This window comes from Macadamia integrifolia, unplaced genomic scaffold (genome assembly GCF_013358625.1).
Source record: "Macadamia integrifolia cultivar HAES 741 unplaced genomic scaffold, SCU_Mint_v3 scaffold3251, whole genome shotgun sequence".
Classification (NCBI taxonomy): Eukaryota; Viridiplantae; Streptophyta; class Magnoliopsida; order Proteales; family Proteaceae; genus Macadamia; species Macadamia integrifolia.
Genome location: NW_024869334.1, coordinates 1,519 through 16,848, shown reverse-complemented (window position 1 = coordinate 16,848; position 15,330 = coordinate 1,519). Strand labels below are relative to the sequence as shown.

The following is a 15,330-nucleotide window of genomic DNA, read 5'->3' as shown; positions in this document are numbered from 1 at the left end:
GTATTGGTGGTCAAGACAGCTTGCTGTCCCATGGTTGGTCTCGCACAGGTGGTTTCCCACTGACATGCTCAAGGCTATTTAGCAATATTTTATGTGCCGGAATTCAAGTGTGGAGAGTCGGGTCACTTGCCATCTGGGATCGAAAGGTATGAATCCCCTCCAGTTAGATAGGCACGCAATGCACGAACATGTGGGGTCATCTCTACCCCTTCGGTAATGCGTAGCCATAAGCCAAAACCCGATCGTACTTCCTATCTTTGATTCGAGGCCTGTCACAACAGTTTCAAATTAGACCAAATTAGGGCACGGGTGTAACACAAATATTGATTGAAAAAAAGTTGCAATTCTAAGTGAACCTGTTTCAACACACTCAATGAAGAGGTATCAATTGATGAAAAAGGAATGTGGCTTGGACGTAGAATTGCAACAAATCTTGAATGGTGGCTAAAGCTCCAATAAATTCGACTGGTGGGAGAAAATATTTTTTGATACAAGACAGAACTACTGGATCTCGATTATGAGAATATGACCTGCTAATTTGATCGACCTCAAACTTCTAAAACTATGATTGATTATATTATCGATAATATCAATATCTTTGCCGCAGTAGCTCCAAACTATATCTCACCCTTTCACAAATAAATATTTTTGGAATCAGTTGTTGTTCCGACATTTTCAATATCTACAAAATTCATTGGCTGACTTGTAAATATATAAAGATGGAATAGAAATACATGAATAACATCCAGGCATACCTAGAAAGCAAATGCAACATAGATTTCAAATCACTTTTCCACCTTCGGCATGGCCATCAATAGAGAAAGCAATTCGCACAAAGACAAACAATCCTAAATAGACTCAATCAAATTGATAATGTGGTCTTTCATTGAATGGATCCATCTTGGAAGATGATTATAAGCTATCACCTCCGATTATCAATTCAATCTCAGGAAAGGAAAAGTGACCCAAGGTTGAAGAAGTAAGGTGAGGAAGGAAGGGATGAGCTTCATATGCTGCAGTATGATGGATGGAAAGGGATGGAAATATAAGAAAGAAGCTAAACCAAGGCATTCATTGTGCGAGATCACCTCGATCAACTAAAGACTTACTATACCAAAAGTAAGAGCAGTAACCCTAATAGCTACTTCTCTAGCCATGGAAAGAGATCTTATTCGAAGAACTTGAATATATCCTACTCCGATTAGTAAGACTACACAGGGTTTGGTCCTTTAAGGGGGAAGGGAAGAGAAGAAGCTAAGAGTAAGACAGATACAGAACTCAAGAGAGCAACATTGAGGATCCAATGTTTCTCCTCATGCTGTGGGCACTCTCAAGATCCAATGTTTCTCCTCATAAGCACAACCTAGAGTCAACTCTGTGGTTAGGACCATATGCCTTGCTATGATAGCTAACATACCTGTAAATTAATAAAGAGTCAAATTAATGACATAGCCAAAATCAGCAATAAAAAAAAATAGGCGATTTAGTATGAAAAGGTCTATTTGTGTATCCATTTTTATTCCCTTATATAACAAAGAGTAAATCTCACGTACCACATCTGGTAAATCGTTGATTCGATCGTATAGCTTTCCGTATTTTTATTCGTACTTCTTAACACATTAGAAACAGTAATCCTCCATCACTTCTCTAGTAATGCATTTGCCATATTTTGGGACATACCTGCAAAAAAATATTGAATGTGAATGAAAAAAATTATTTTATCAAGGCTGTAGTAAAAATGAAAGACCATCACATACTTCTTGCATGCTAGAAATGCGGCAAATAGGATGAATGGTAAAAAAAATTGTCCATTTCTTATTAATAACATATGTTTTACATCATAAGGTTCATGGGCTATGTTGGGTTATGGTGGCGAGTGTCATGCCTAGCCTTTAATGCCACATTTTACCTACAAAAGTGAGGCCCAACTCTAGAGTTTCTAACCATGTGCTTGTATAGTTGTATATCATTATCATTTTTACAATGGGTCACACCCACAAAGTTGTCTTCTACTATTGAACCAAGCTTCTTGTAGGCTAGTCATGAGCATTGACTATGAAGGTCAAGATGCCTTCGATAATGTAATGTATCTCTAAATAACAAATTGATTTAAGAACTTTTTAGGTTTTAGAATATGTTAAATCTCATTTTATTCATAAATATCTCTAGCTAGTGATTAGCTTCTTTCTAAAACCAAATATTTCAATCACTTAGAAAATAATTATGTGTAATAAAATATTGTAAGAAAACATGGAAGGAGAAGAGGGAACAAAAATACAAATCAATCTCAATGACGTTGGGAACTGAATTTTCTTTGGGAATCTTCGAAAAGAGCATTACTCCTCTTATTGATAGGGTGAGAAAGAGTTTAAGTTAAAAAAATTTCTTAATTGTCTATGGTAAAATTAAATATGTCAAACTTATTTCTTATTATGATTTATTTTATTTTACATATTCGATATATATGGCTTACGATGAGAATCATTCTGACATTCTTAAAAAGGAGGAGTATTGATAAACATGGTTTGATTTGGCCTTTAATTAAGAATGATGTTATTAGTACACTACAAGAAATTAGAGCTTAGAGGTATTCACAAAAAAAAAAAAAAGAGCTTTCAAGGTGATAGAAAACCGCCGTTAAAGCTAAAATTATCACCACCAATGGTTTTACAGGCAATAATTTCACCTGCCACAAACCACTTCTAATTCGTCACTCGAAAAGGACTAAAGTTGGTTTTATACAACTGTTCATGTTTCTTGAATTAGAGACAATTGAAACTGCCTCTAATAGATACAATTTAGCCTGGTAGTACCACCATTACTATGGTTTATTACCGCAGCTTAAGGAGAGATATTTAAATAAATCTTTGACTGCAATCTTTGATGATTATCATTTTGCTAATAAAAGTAAAATTACGAATAGTAAAAATACTTTATATAGATATTAATGACACAAACCACAATTATCAAATGCATCTTGTTGATATTAGAAACTAGCATTTGCTCTAAAAACTTATGAACTATAGAACATTCTAACATTATAAAAATCAACCAAAATGATGACTGATGCTAATATGAAACACTGGAGGAAAGAAAAGGGATATGAATAGCTGCCCATAGAATCTTAATAGAAATAATTCTTTCTGAAACCAAATTGATATGTATGGTTAATAGATAAGGAAGGTTTTATATATAAAACTCAATTAACGTGCTTAGTAAAATCTTGGCAGAAGAAAAACATTTATGGAATACTCTTTGTTTTCTATAATTGACAAGCAATAATAGTGCCCACATATCACGGCTATAATTTCTTACACCATATAAAAAAATCCCAAGAGATATTAAGGCAGCATTTTCTAATCTCCGACCATGCCGACAACATAGAGAATCTACCTAAAGGAGTCAAACTCCAATAACATCGATCATTAACTAGGTAATCAGGGAGTTTAACCGATTTCATTGTTTGGTATACCTTATTCATCATTGTTTACCTACTTGAAGAAGACTCCATTCAACATTTGAAATGAAATCAGTCATCTTAGCAGTAGAGTTATAGAAAACATTCTCTTTCCAAATCTGTAATCTCCTCAATTGAAGAAGGTCCCATCCATATGTCCTTCCAAAAATTTATTGTCCTACTGTTGCCCACGATCTAACTTTCATTTGCTGACACAAAGCTTCACAACCTTCTAACCCCCTGCCAAATGGATGATGCTCTATACCCCTTCCTTACTGATCCTTTATCCTAGATGAAGAGGGTACTTTTGAATTCTGCTTGAAATCAAGTTTTCATTTTTAATTTTCACACCATTTGCATAATATTGATTTGACAGCTCACAGCCTCCAAATGCCAAGACTGCCTTCTTCTTTTGGTTTGCAAATTTGATCTCAGCTAACAATAATAGCTTTCACAGAGTTTTAGGTGTTTTCCTGTCTCACTGGACTTTTCTAAGATTCCCCTGACTTTCGAACCTTCTCGAAGGGTTTGGGCCACAGAGGGACTATCAAGGGACTACCCGTGAGAGGATAGAGAAAACAGAACTTGAAAATCACAATTTTAAGGTTCATAGGAACGCTGAGGTGTCTTTGAACAAAGGAAGAGAGGGCTACAAGTTCATTTACAAATGTTTTGGTTAACAAATTCAGTGTTTACACTTGGAGAAGAAGCAATTGACTAAGCCAAGAGTTGGAGGAGGTTGAACAGAAAATCTTGCAGATCTCCGTGGAGAAAGGCATTATTCACATCAAGTTAAAATAAGGACCACTTTTTTATTGCAGCCAAGGCAAGAATGACACGTCCTCCTTTTATATTTGTTTTATTTTTAAATTTAAGTATGTCTCTTGTACAGGAACCTACCTAGTAAAGAGCTTACCTTGATTAAAATTGTTTTCTCTACCCAATCTCATCTATGGGATCTTATCTTAGGGTGGGTACAGAGGTTCCCTCCTCCTAGAAAAAGTAAAAAAAATTTAAAGTAAAGTACTAATGAGCATTTGTAACATTGTCAAGATGTATTGTGTGTGTTGAGACAATAATACATGTTTAAAAATGTACTATTTCATGGAGTCTTAAATATTATCTTTGGGATTTAATGTCTTCGGTGATGGAATGTCAATAGATGGAGCCAATATTATGGTGATATAAGAATAATTAACTCCAACTGATGTGCATGAAGGCTGAAGTTTTCATAATTTAGCTTCCTTTTACAGGAGATTAGTTCACACTTGAGTACCTTAGTAGCCCCTCATTTTGTTGGGAATGCGGACTGCCAAATTAATATTTGACCATCTAGTATCTTCTCGCATGCGTTAGGGTATTTTACAATCAATCAATAGAGAAAGGTTAGGTTTAACTATATATTCACAAAGGGAAATCCTTTGAAGGAAAGCAGCACTTGAAACCGTCACCGCCCACTGGAAGAAACTCCTTCCATGGTGAAACCCTTATGGAGGAGAGAATCTATCTTTCTCTCTCTACAATGACAACTAAATCTGAATTCTTGATTCACAAAAGTCTAATTAGGGTTTTCCATTTCCATCATATTTATAATTGAACTTCTTTAAAATCAACAGTTGTGATTAGGCCAAGTGATGAGATCTAGTAGGGTGATCTTACAACTTGCCCGTTATTAAAAAAAATGACAATCCATGCAAAATGTAACCATTTCAGCCAAAGTACAGAAATTTCTTTACATTTTAATCTCTCTACATTTAACAACACATAACGAACATGGGATTGAAAACATAAACCACCAAAATCCTTAATTCGTATAATGACCAATATCAGCATGTCTTAATTAAATATAAAAAATAGCATCACAATTACATAAACTTCGAGAAATCAATCCACCATTTGGACAGCTCAAGAAGAGTACATAATATTCAACAAAAGGGACAACGAAAGAGAGAGAGAGAGAGCGAAAGGGATCACGAAGAGAGAGAATGTCATCCATCTACGACATACATCATATACACATTGTAACATGCATCTCATACACATCTATTCAAATAAAATCCCATAACATTGTCCATTCCAATTATTTAAATACAAAGGCAATCCTTCAAATCCAAATTATAAATTGACAATTTAAATTTATCACCCATTAACTATTAGTGGGTTAAAGTAGAGTTTTAATGGCATATCCGTAAATCTCATAATCTCAATTTTTATAAATGTAACACGTCAAGTAGAAGCAAGTATCGCACAAAATCACTAATATCAAAGTCATTAACCACAAATCACATTTACAAGCCCGCAAAAAATACCCCTAGGTTATTCTTTAACATTAAACATTTTTATGTTAAAAATAATAATAAAATAATGTACGTCTGCCCCATAAGTAGGGCTCACGGCATAGGGTAAAATGGGTCCACACATAGGCAGGGTAAAGTCTTAGAACAAAGCTTTAAAGTGAGACCAAAAACTGGTTTAAAAAAAAAAAAAAAAAAAAAAAAAGTTAAAACCAGTTTTTAAAATGGGCCAAAATAAAATAAAATATGGATAGAACCGCTTGGGTCAGGCTGGACAGACCATTTGGGTTTTGGTTTGGCTGGACCTAAAAACAGAATAAAACTACCCAAAAGGGCCTTTTTTTTTTTTTTTTTCAAAACCCAAAAGGGCCTTAAAGTTTTAAAGAAGAAAACTTGACTTTTTTTTATTATTTAAATCCCAACCCTCTAATTATCCAAACCTGAGCCCAAGCCCATCCTAAATCAGAACCCAAATAACTTCTTTTATCGTTAAAAAAAGCAAGCCCAGCCCATCACATTTTTAACTCAAAACCTTTTCAAACCCATGACTTAAAATTGAGGGCAGAAGTGTCTTTTACAATTTGAGTTTCTAAAACCCTAACCTCTCTCTCTGCCGCCAAGTCTTTTTTTTTTTCAAATACTGCTGATCACAACCACAGTGAGGAGGGCGATGGGGGCTGCCCGGAAAGCAGCAATGATGAAGAAGGGATGGAGAAGTGTGAGCCATCCCTTTTTTTTTTTTTTTTCAACCACTGTAACATGTGCAAAAGGTTCAGAATAAACAAAACAATGAAGAGGTATACTATTCATAACAGTACAGAAATTAAGTCGCCATGGTCTTTGGCTTGTGCAAGGTTGTGTTTCGTGGGAACCGCAGATCCAAAGGTTGGGATTGCCACAGGTCACGTAGCGCCTTAGTCTGCGTGTTTGAGGGCTCCCAGCCGTTAGATCTGTGTTACACGCCCTATAACACAACAGAGGACCCTGATTCGTTCTCAACTATATCCGTATGGGATCAATATCAAAGAAACAAAAACTTATCATGCCATTGGTGATGTTAGCCAGGAAATCTTAACCAAACAAGGGATTGTATGATTGACAAACGAGAGGCATCTCAATCACTGGGCAAAACCTTAACATTTACGAGGGATATTTGACCATCAAGAACGCATCATTACATAAGATAGGGTATTTTCCAATCAATCAACGAAGGGTTAGTGTTACCTTTAGATTCACAAATAGAAATCTGCTGAAGGAAAACAACACTGATTAAACCCATCACTACTTGGTAGAAGAAGCTCCTTCAATGGCAAAACCCGTATAGGGAGGGACTCTCTTTTCCTTTCTTCGTCACGGCCACTCAATTCTCAATTCTTCGTTCACAAAAGTCTAATTAGGGTTTTCATTGCTATCTTATTTATATCTAAGTCTCTTTAAAACCAATGGGTGTGATTGGACCAAGTGGTGTGATCAAGTAGCGTTAGGGCTGCAAGTTTTGCCTTATTGGCCCAAACCCGCCCTAGCTCGCTCTAAGCACAAACAAGGCCTGGGCTAAGACTTTTGGCCCTGAGGGTGGGTCAGGGCAGGAAATTTCTGGCCCTAAGTCAACAGAATTTAAGTTACGAATGGTCTTCGGGTTGTGTTACATGGAACTAGATCCTTTGTAGCACTACACGCCTGCAGCGTATATCCAAGGGTTGGGAGTGCCTTGGGCTATATGCCTGCAACGCTACAAAGGACCATGATCTTGTTGCAGGGGGCCATGGCTGTTCATGGCAATACTAGCACACTATTCTCAACCATATCTGTATGGGATCAACATCAAAGAAACAAAAACTTATTTTATAATCGTTAATATTAGCCCAGAAATCCTACCAAGTAAAGAATTGAAGCATTGACGGAGAGATATCTCCACCACTACATAGAAAAATAGTAATATTTAAGGAGGTTTGCTCTAATACCATTTGTTAGGAATGCGGAATGTCATATTAATATTTAATCGTAAAAAATGTCTCCTTGCATATGCTAGGAATTTTCTAAACAAGCAATCAATAGTGAGGGATTAGGGTTACCTTTGGCTAGAAGAAGATCCTTCAATGACCAAACCCTTATGGGGAGAGACTCTCTCTCTCCCTTTCTCCACTCAATCAGAATTCTTATTTCACAAGAGTATAATTAGGATTTCTATTACCATCATATTAATAACTGAGCAACTTCAAAATCGACGGCTACGATTGGACCAAGTGTTGGGATCTCATAGCTTGTACGTCATTATGAAAAAGGACAATTCTTGCAGGATGTAACCATTAAACCCCCAAGTGATTGAAATTTCATTACATTTTAGTCCTTATTACATAACGGATTTATGGGAATCGAAACAGACCTTGCCAAAAACCTTAATTCGTTGAATGACTAACATTAGAGAGTCAACTAGTAATTGGATATAAATACTTTTTAAAATATAATTATATATTTATAATAATATATAAATCAATTTTAGAACAATTTACAATCCTAACACTTGTTACAGAATTTTTGTTCTATCATAATCAGATAACTCTCTTCTAGATGTTCTCCTTTTAGGGAAGTGGATACCACATTTAGCATCTCTTCCATCTACAACAAAACACTATACAATGAGCGCATTGATATATAGCCTATGTCGGCATCAACCTTTTGGTACACCATAAACTTATAATGCACAACTGCAACAATAAGGACCTCACTACAAGAAAAGTGGTCTATGATGGCGTTCATAGAAAACGCCACCCATACACCGCTATATCCACTCCCGCAAAAGAACTACAGAATTTTTGGTAAGCACCCACGTAAAATCTCATCGGTGGCATTTATAAATAAATGCCGCTAAAATATTATATACAACGCCATTTATTTTAACGTCGCTATCATGTTACATCCGCCTTTATAAAAGGCATTCCAACGTTGTTAACTAATGAACGCGGGTGCATAAAGTGGCGTTTATTACTAAACGCCGCTAAATATATATATATATATATATATTTATATAAATGAAAATATAGTGGTATGTGTTAGTAAACACCATTACAAGTAGTGCTTTTTATTTTAAAACAAAAGCCATATTGTGGCTTTTATTAGTAAACACCGCTAAATGTTTTTTTTTTTTTTTTAATTACATATCATTGTTTATTTATCTCATTATGTAACTTGTTGAAGCAAATGCTTACATTCTTTGTTCTCATCCTAGATATCAATAAAAATTAATAGATTTTCACAAGGCAATACATAAGAATCTCATAAATGGCTATCCATTCCCTACAAAAGTTTAGTTGGAACAAAATATGTAAATTGTCATATTGGAGACAAAAAAATCCTATATCCTCAATAAAAATTAATAGATTTTCACAAGACAATATATAAGAATCTGATAAATGGCTATCCATTCCTTACAAAAGTTCAGTTGGAATAAGGTATGTAACAAACTAGATTGTCATCACAAAGACAAAAAAAATCCTATATCCATAGTAACATAGTAACATAATAAGTTTTTCAAAATAAAAGTTCATACATCATGGTAGCTAGGTCAATCCCCGAGTCGGTAAGTAGAAGACAAGATCCTTGCAAGTACCTGGAAAAATAAAAAATACTAATCAAGTTCTAGTTAAAGATCTATAAAAGTTCCATACATTTCACAAGTATCAATTGTTCACAAGTAGATTTCTATTATTGAGTTTTGTTATATAAAGATGTTACCATCCCTATCAAATTACACAGTTAATATAATTTTATCTTGTGAAAATGTGTGAGTTGTGAGCTCTTCTCCCCATACCCTCCTTGTTTTTCTCTTCTTTTTTATTCATTTTAATGTTCACAATACTATTCATAGTCCTAAAATAACCCTTATTGAATGAGAGAATATGTCTTGTGTTTCATTTACTAGGTAATAGTATATATACATGAGTACATGAGATAATAGATTGATTTAGTTACCTATGGAAGATCGGATTACAATCTGACTCTTCCAAGAGTAACAATACACAATTTCTATGTTTCCAACTATAGAAGATTGGATAATAAGAAATATGAGATTTTGTGGAGCTTGATATCACATGTGAGATTGCGATGCTAATGTGGAAATCTTATCACCCAAGTATCTATGAGATAGAGCATTGATCAATATTGGATAATACACCCCCTCAAGTTGTAGGTAGAGGAGACTGAACCTTCAACTTGTCCCTCAGGAACTGGAATCAAGCGGTGGCAAGAGGTTTAGTGAGAGCATCAGTGACCTGATCAGTTGTGGAGATAAATTGCACATTCAGCTAACGATCGGCCACATGCTCATGAACAAAGTGAAAATCAATCTCTACATGTTTGGTGCGAGCATGGAGCACCGGATTGGCCGATAAATATGTGGCACCTATATTATCACACCACAGGATTGGGGGGCCTTGAATAGGAAATCTCAATTCTTGAAATAGAGATTCCAACCATATGAGTTCGGCAGAGGCATCTGCTAATGCTTTGTACTCAGCTTCAGTTGAGGAACGAGCCACAGTTTTCTATTTGCGAGAGGATCAGGAGATCAGGTTTGGCCCAAGGTAGATGGCGTAAGCACTAGTGGACCGACGATCAGAACTGGTACTAGTCCAATCGGCATCTGAGAAGGCCTGGAGCGTGGCCTTGGAAGAGCGCTCAACCAAGAGACCATGGGAGCAACTTTCCTTGAGATATCGGAGAATGCGCTTGACATGACTCCAGTGATCCATAGTTGGGTCATGCATATGTTGGCACGCCCTATTCACAGCGAAAGCCACATATGGACGGGTAAGGGTCACATACCGTAAGGCGCCCACAATGGAGTGATAGCAAATTGGATCATCAAAGGGTGCAACCCCTAAAGGCGATGTCGGTTTTGTCACAGCCATACGAGTGTGAACCGGTTTGCAATCAGTCATGCCTGAGCGTGCCAGTAGGTCATGGATATACCTAGACTGACAAAGAAGAATACCATTGGGTTGTGGTACTGCCTCAATGCCCAAAAAGAAACCTAAGGGGCCAAGATCTTTGATAGAAAATTCAGCTGCAAGTTTGGTAATTAGAGTAGTGACCTGTGCTGACGAATTGCCTATGACAAGTATGTCATCAACATAAACCAAAAGATACAGGAGATGGCCATTAGATTTGTAAATGAATAAAGATGAATCATTCCGTGATGCAACAAAACCCAAATGAAGGAGGAACGTGGAGAGCCTGTGAAACCACGCTCGAGGGGCCTGTTTGAGGCCATACAAGGACCTATGTAAGTGACACACATGATTAGGTTGATTGGGGTCTGCAAAACCCTGGGGTTGAGTCATAAACACCTCTTCTGTGAGGTGACCATGCAGGAATGCATTATGGACATCAAGTTGGCAGAGCGATAGGCCTTGAGAGATAGCTATAGAAAGTATGAAGCGAACAGTGGTGGCCTTAACCACTAGGCTAAATGTATCGGTATAATCAATCCCGTGCTGCTGGTGAAACCCTTTTGCGACTAACCAAGCCTTACACCATTTCAAGGACCCATCTGCTTTGCGCTTAATGCGGCATACCCATTTGCATCAGACAAGGTTCATGTGGGGCAGGCGTGGGATGAGGGACCAGGTGTCATTTTTTATGAGTGCATTAAACTCCTCAGCTATGGCAAGGCGCCATTGAGGTATTTGCTTCAGAGAAACAAGTTGGTTCAGGTATGGCAGGAGCAGTAGCATGTGGGGTAGGGTGTTGTTTGTGAGAGCGCAGGTGCATAGGGTGAAGGCGTGCTGGGGGAGCAGGTGGTAGGGAAGGTGGGGCCGGGTTAGGATTGGGGACGGTGGAGGTAGAGGGTGGGAGGGAAGGATTTGGTGTTAGGGCATTATAGAGTTCCCTTAGTGGTCGAGTGCGGGTTGTGGAAGTAGGGGAGGGCGATGAGGAGGAAGTGTGAGATGGAGGGGTTTGGGAAGATGGGGGGTGACAGGCGATAGAGACAATGGAGAGAGGGGGGCGGTGTTGGTAAGGGATTACCATGAAATGGAACCTTATTAGGGGCAGAAGCCCAGGGAGAAGATGGTGGGACCAGGGGAGAGGGAACCACAGGAGGCAGAGAAGCAAAGGGAAATACACTCGTCAAAATGAACGTGACTAGTGATGTATGTTCTATTGGCAGAGAGATCGAGACACCTATTCCCTACATGAGAAGGAGAGTAACCAAGAAAAACATATGGAACAGAGCCAAAATCCATTTTATGGTGATTATAAGGACGGAGATAAGGGAAGCATAGACAACCGAAAACACGAAGAAAAGAGTAGTCAGGTGTCCTGTGATGTACCAATTGAAAGGGGGAAACATTATTTGAAACCCGGGTTGGCATTCTATTAATGAGATATACTGCAGATTCAAAGGCAAAATGCCAAAAGCATTGACCAATGGAGGCTTGAGCAAGCATGGTAAGGCCGGTCTCAACAATGTGTCTATGTCGGCGTTCAACAAAACCTTGTTGTTCATACGTGTGAGGGTAAGACAAGCGATGGGCAATGCCAAGGGATCGAAAAAATTGGGGGAGAGAGCGGTATTCCCCACCCTAATCAGTTTGAATAGCATTTATTTTTCTAGAAAATTACCTTTCAACCATCGCTTGAAATCATTGAAAAACCGAGAAAAATTCAGATTTTAAGTTAAGAGGATAAAACCAAATGAATCTAGTGTTATCATCAATAAAAATAACAAAATACCGGTGACCATCATCAGATAAAGTGGAAGATGGTCCCCATACATCACTATGAACCAGATCTAAAGGAAATAAACTATGAGAGAAAGTTTGCTTTAAAGATAATCTACTGGCTTTGGCCAATTGGCAAGTAGGACACACAGAGGGAAGCTTGGTGGAGAGACATGGCAAGTCATTAGCGCCAATCATGAATCTGAGAAAGTCAGTATGAGGGTGACCAAGTCTTTGATGCCAACCATGGAGAGAAGCGCATGTAGCAACGTGAGCAACAGGGGAAGAAGGTAGACAAGAGAGAGTGTAAAGAACGCCACTACTCGGTCCTGAAAGAAGAATCCTCTTGGTTACCTGATCCTTCACAAAGAAGTGAGAGGGGTGAAACTCAAAAAAGACATTATTGTCACGAGCAAAGAGCTGAGGGAACATGCAATACATCACATAAATTAAAGGAATGAGAAGAAGAGAGAGGGTAAGGAAGAAGAACCAATACTGGATATGGTGAGGCCCTTACTGTTACCAACTTGCAGTCGATCATTGCCATTATAGCCATCATAAGAGGATAGAGAATGGATGTTAGGAGTCACGTGATGGATTGCACCAGTGTCGGGGTACCAAGTGAGGGCGGTGGATGGTTGATAGTATGGTGGGTAGGAGGGAGTAGGTAGTAGGTAGTAGGGGCGGGTTGGAGGTGAAGTGAGCAGCTAGCCAAGGGGTGGGATTAAAGGTATGGTAGGGTTGAGGTGAGGGATAGCCGGGGTAAGAGGGAGGACAATAGTAACAGGTATTGGTGTTGTGATTAGTTCGGTTGCAAATGGAGCACCACATATGTGTACCTTACTGGTGAAAACGGCCACCAAGACCACCACGGCACCTTTCCCAGATTGAGAGGAGGTAGAGGTGGAAGAGGTGTCACGCTGAGCGGTGTTTGCTGAAGGAGAATCCGTGGATGGTGGAGGATCAATGCCAGATGTAAGGCGAGCAAAGGCCTAATTCATGAACTCAAGGCTGAGAAGCATGCCAAGTAGATCAGAATAGGCTAATGGTTCAGAATGCGCGAGGAAGGTTGGAACTATGTCACAAAGATCATTACGAAGAGCAGGGAGAATATAGAGACAGAGGTTAGTCTGTGTCAGAGGGAGCTAGTAGTAGCGAGCTCGTTAGAGAGAGATTTGGCTCATTGCATAAGACTGGTGACAGATTCGTCAGACTTCTGAGAGAGATCCTGAAGTGCAAGAATGAGTGACATAATCCTGGTATTCGATGCAGAGCCATAGGCAGTGCAGAGAGAGTCCCAGATTTCTTTGCTCGTATCTTTGTCGATGATGAGAGGGAGAGATTCTCAGATAAAGAAGAGATAAGAAGACTCATTATCAAAGAGTCTTGGTCATCCCATTCAGAGGCAGTAGTGAGATCTGTGGGTCTGGGTTTAGTGCCATCGAGATGGCCAAACAATTTTTATCCCTTGAGAAAGGGCCGTATTTGAGCACGCCAAAATAGAAAATTCTTGGACGTGAGTTTTATTGAGACAAAGTGATGAGCACCCATGATTGCAAGTTGGGAGGACTTGGGAGTAGAAGAAGGGGAAGAAGCTTCAATGGTAGGAAGTTCCTATGACATGGTGATGAGATAGAGGAAGAGAGGAGAGAAAAAAAAAAGGGAGAGAGAGGGGCGATGGCCTATTAGGCTCTTGATACCATATTGAATGAGAGAATATGTCTTGTGTTTCATTTAATAGGTAATAGTATATATACATGAGTACATGAGATAATAGATTGATTTAGTTACCTATGGAAGATTGGATTACAATCTGATTCTTCCAAGAGTAACAATACACAATTTCTATGTTTCCAACTATAGAAGATAGGATAATAAGAAATTTGAGATCTTGTGGAGCTTGATATCACATGTGAGATTGTGATGCTGATGTGGAAATCTTATCACCCAAGTATCTGTGAGCTAGAGTGTTGATCAATACTGGACAATAACCCTTCTATCTCTTCTCTTTCTTCTCTTCTTTGTATTCTTTCTTTTTCATCTTAGCTTGTAATGCCCCAACCCCATTAACCTTGCACAATATTATCCTCTTTGGCCTATGGGCCTCAATGCTTTAAAACGTATTGTGCCATGTTAAGGAGGCTACGGGTTATTAACTAGCCCAATAATCTCTCCCTAGGCGATGTGGGACTAAAGTTGCACAACCTCACTGATCTCCCAAAACCCCTAGTACATGTCGTATTCTTGGTGGAGACACCTCATTGATCTCCCTTACAAGTCTGGTACTTGTCATATTCTTAGCTATCACAACTTCCTCCCTTTCAGCATAACATCCCCATGGACCAAAGAGGACAATATTGTAAATGGTTAATGGGGCTAGGGCGTTGGAAATGATATTAGAGCAGATCCTGACAGCATGTGGGGCCAAATCAGGGATATTATGTCGAAAGAGGAAAAGTTGTGACATCTAAGAATACGACAAGTACCAGACCTACTTGGGAGATAGGTGAGGTGTCCCCACCAAGAATACGATAAGTATTAGTGGATTTGGGAGACCAATGAAGGAACTTTAGTCACATATCACCTAGGGAGAGATTATTGTGCTAGTAAATAACCTCTAACCTTCTTAACATGACAAACGCATTTTAAAGCATTGAGTCTCATGGGCCAAAGAGGACAATATCGTGCAAGGTTAATGGGGCCGGAGTATTACACAAGCTGCTAGAATATCAAACCAACAAGTTTCTCAGTCCTTTTATCACAAATATAAGAAGAGACTTTCAAGGTTGATTCTAATCTGAATTGATTGATTTGACCAATTCTGTTCAGATTTGAAGTTTTAAAACAGTGGCTAAGCTAA

General features: G+C 38.4%; 1 long non-coding RNA gene across 1 annotated transcript; it reads right to left on the bottom strand.

Annotated features, from left to right (window-relative positions):
* Nucleotides 1–1,402: 1,402 nt before the first annotated feature.
* Nucleotides 1,403–7,111, bottom strand: LOC122067942. The gene is made up of 2 exons (XR_006136926.1): nt 6,976–7,111; nt 1,403–1,680 (listed from the first exon to the last, which is right to left on the bottom strand). It is a non-coding gene; the product is annotated as an uncharacterized LOC122067942 (long non-coding RNA).
* Nucleotides 7,112–15,330: the final 8,219 nt, after the last annotated feature.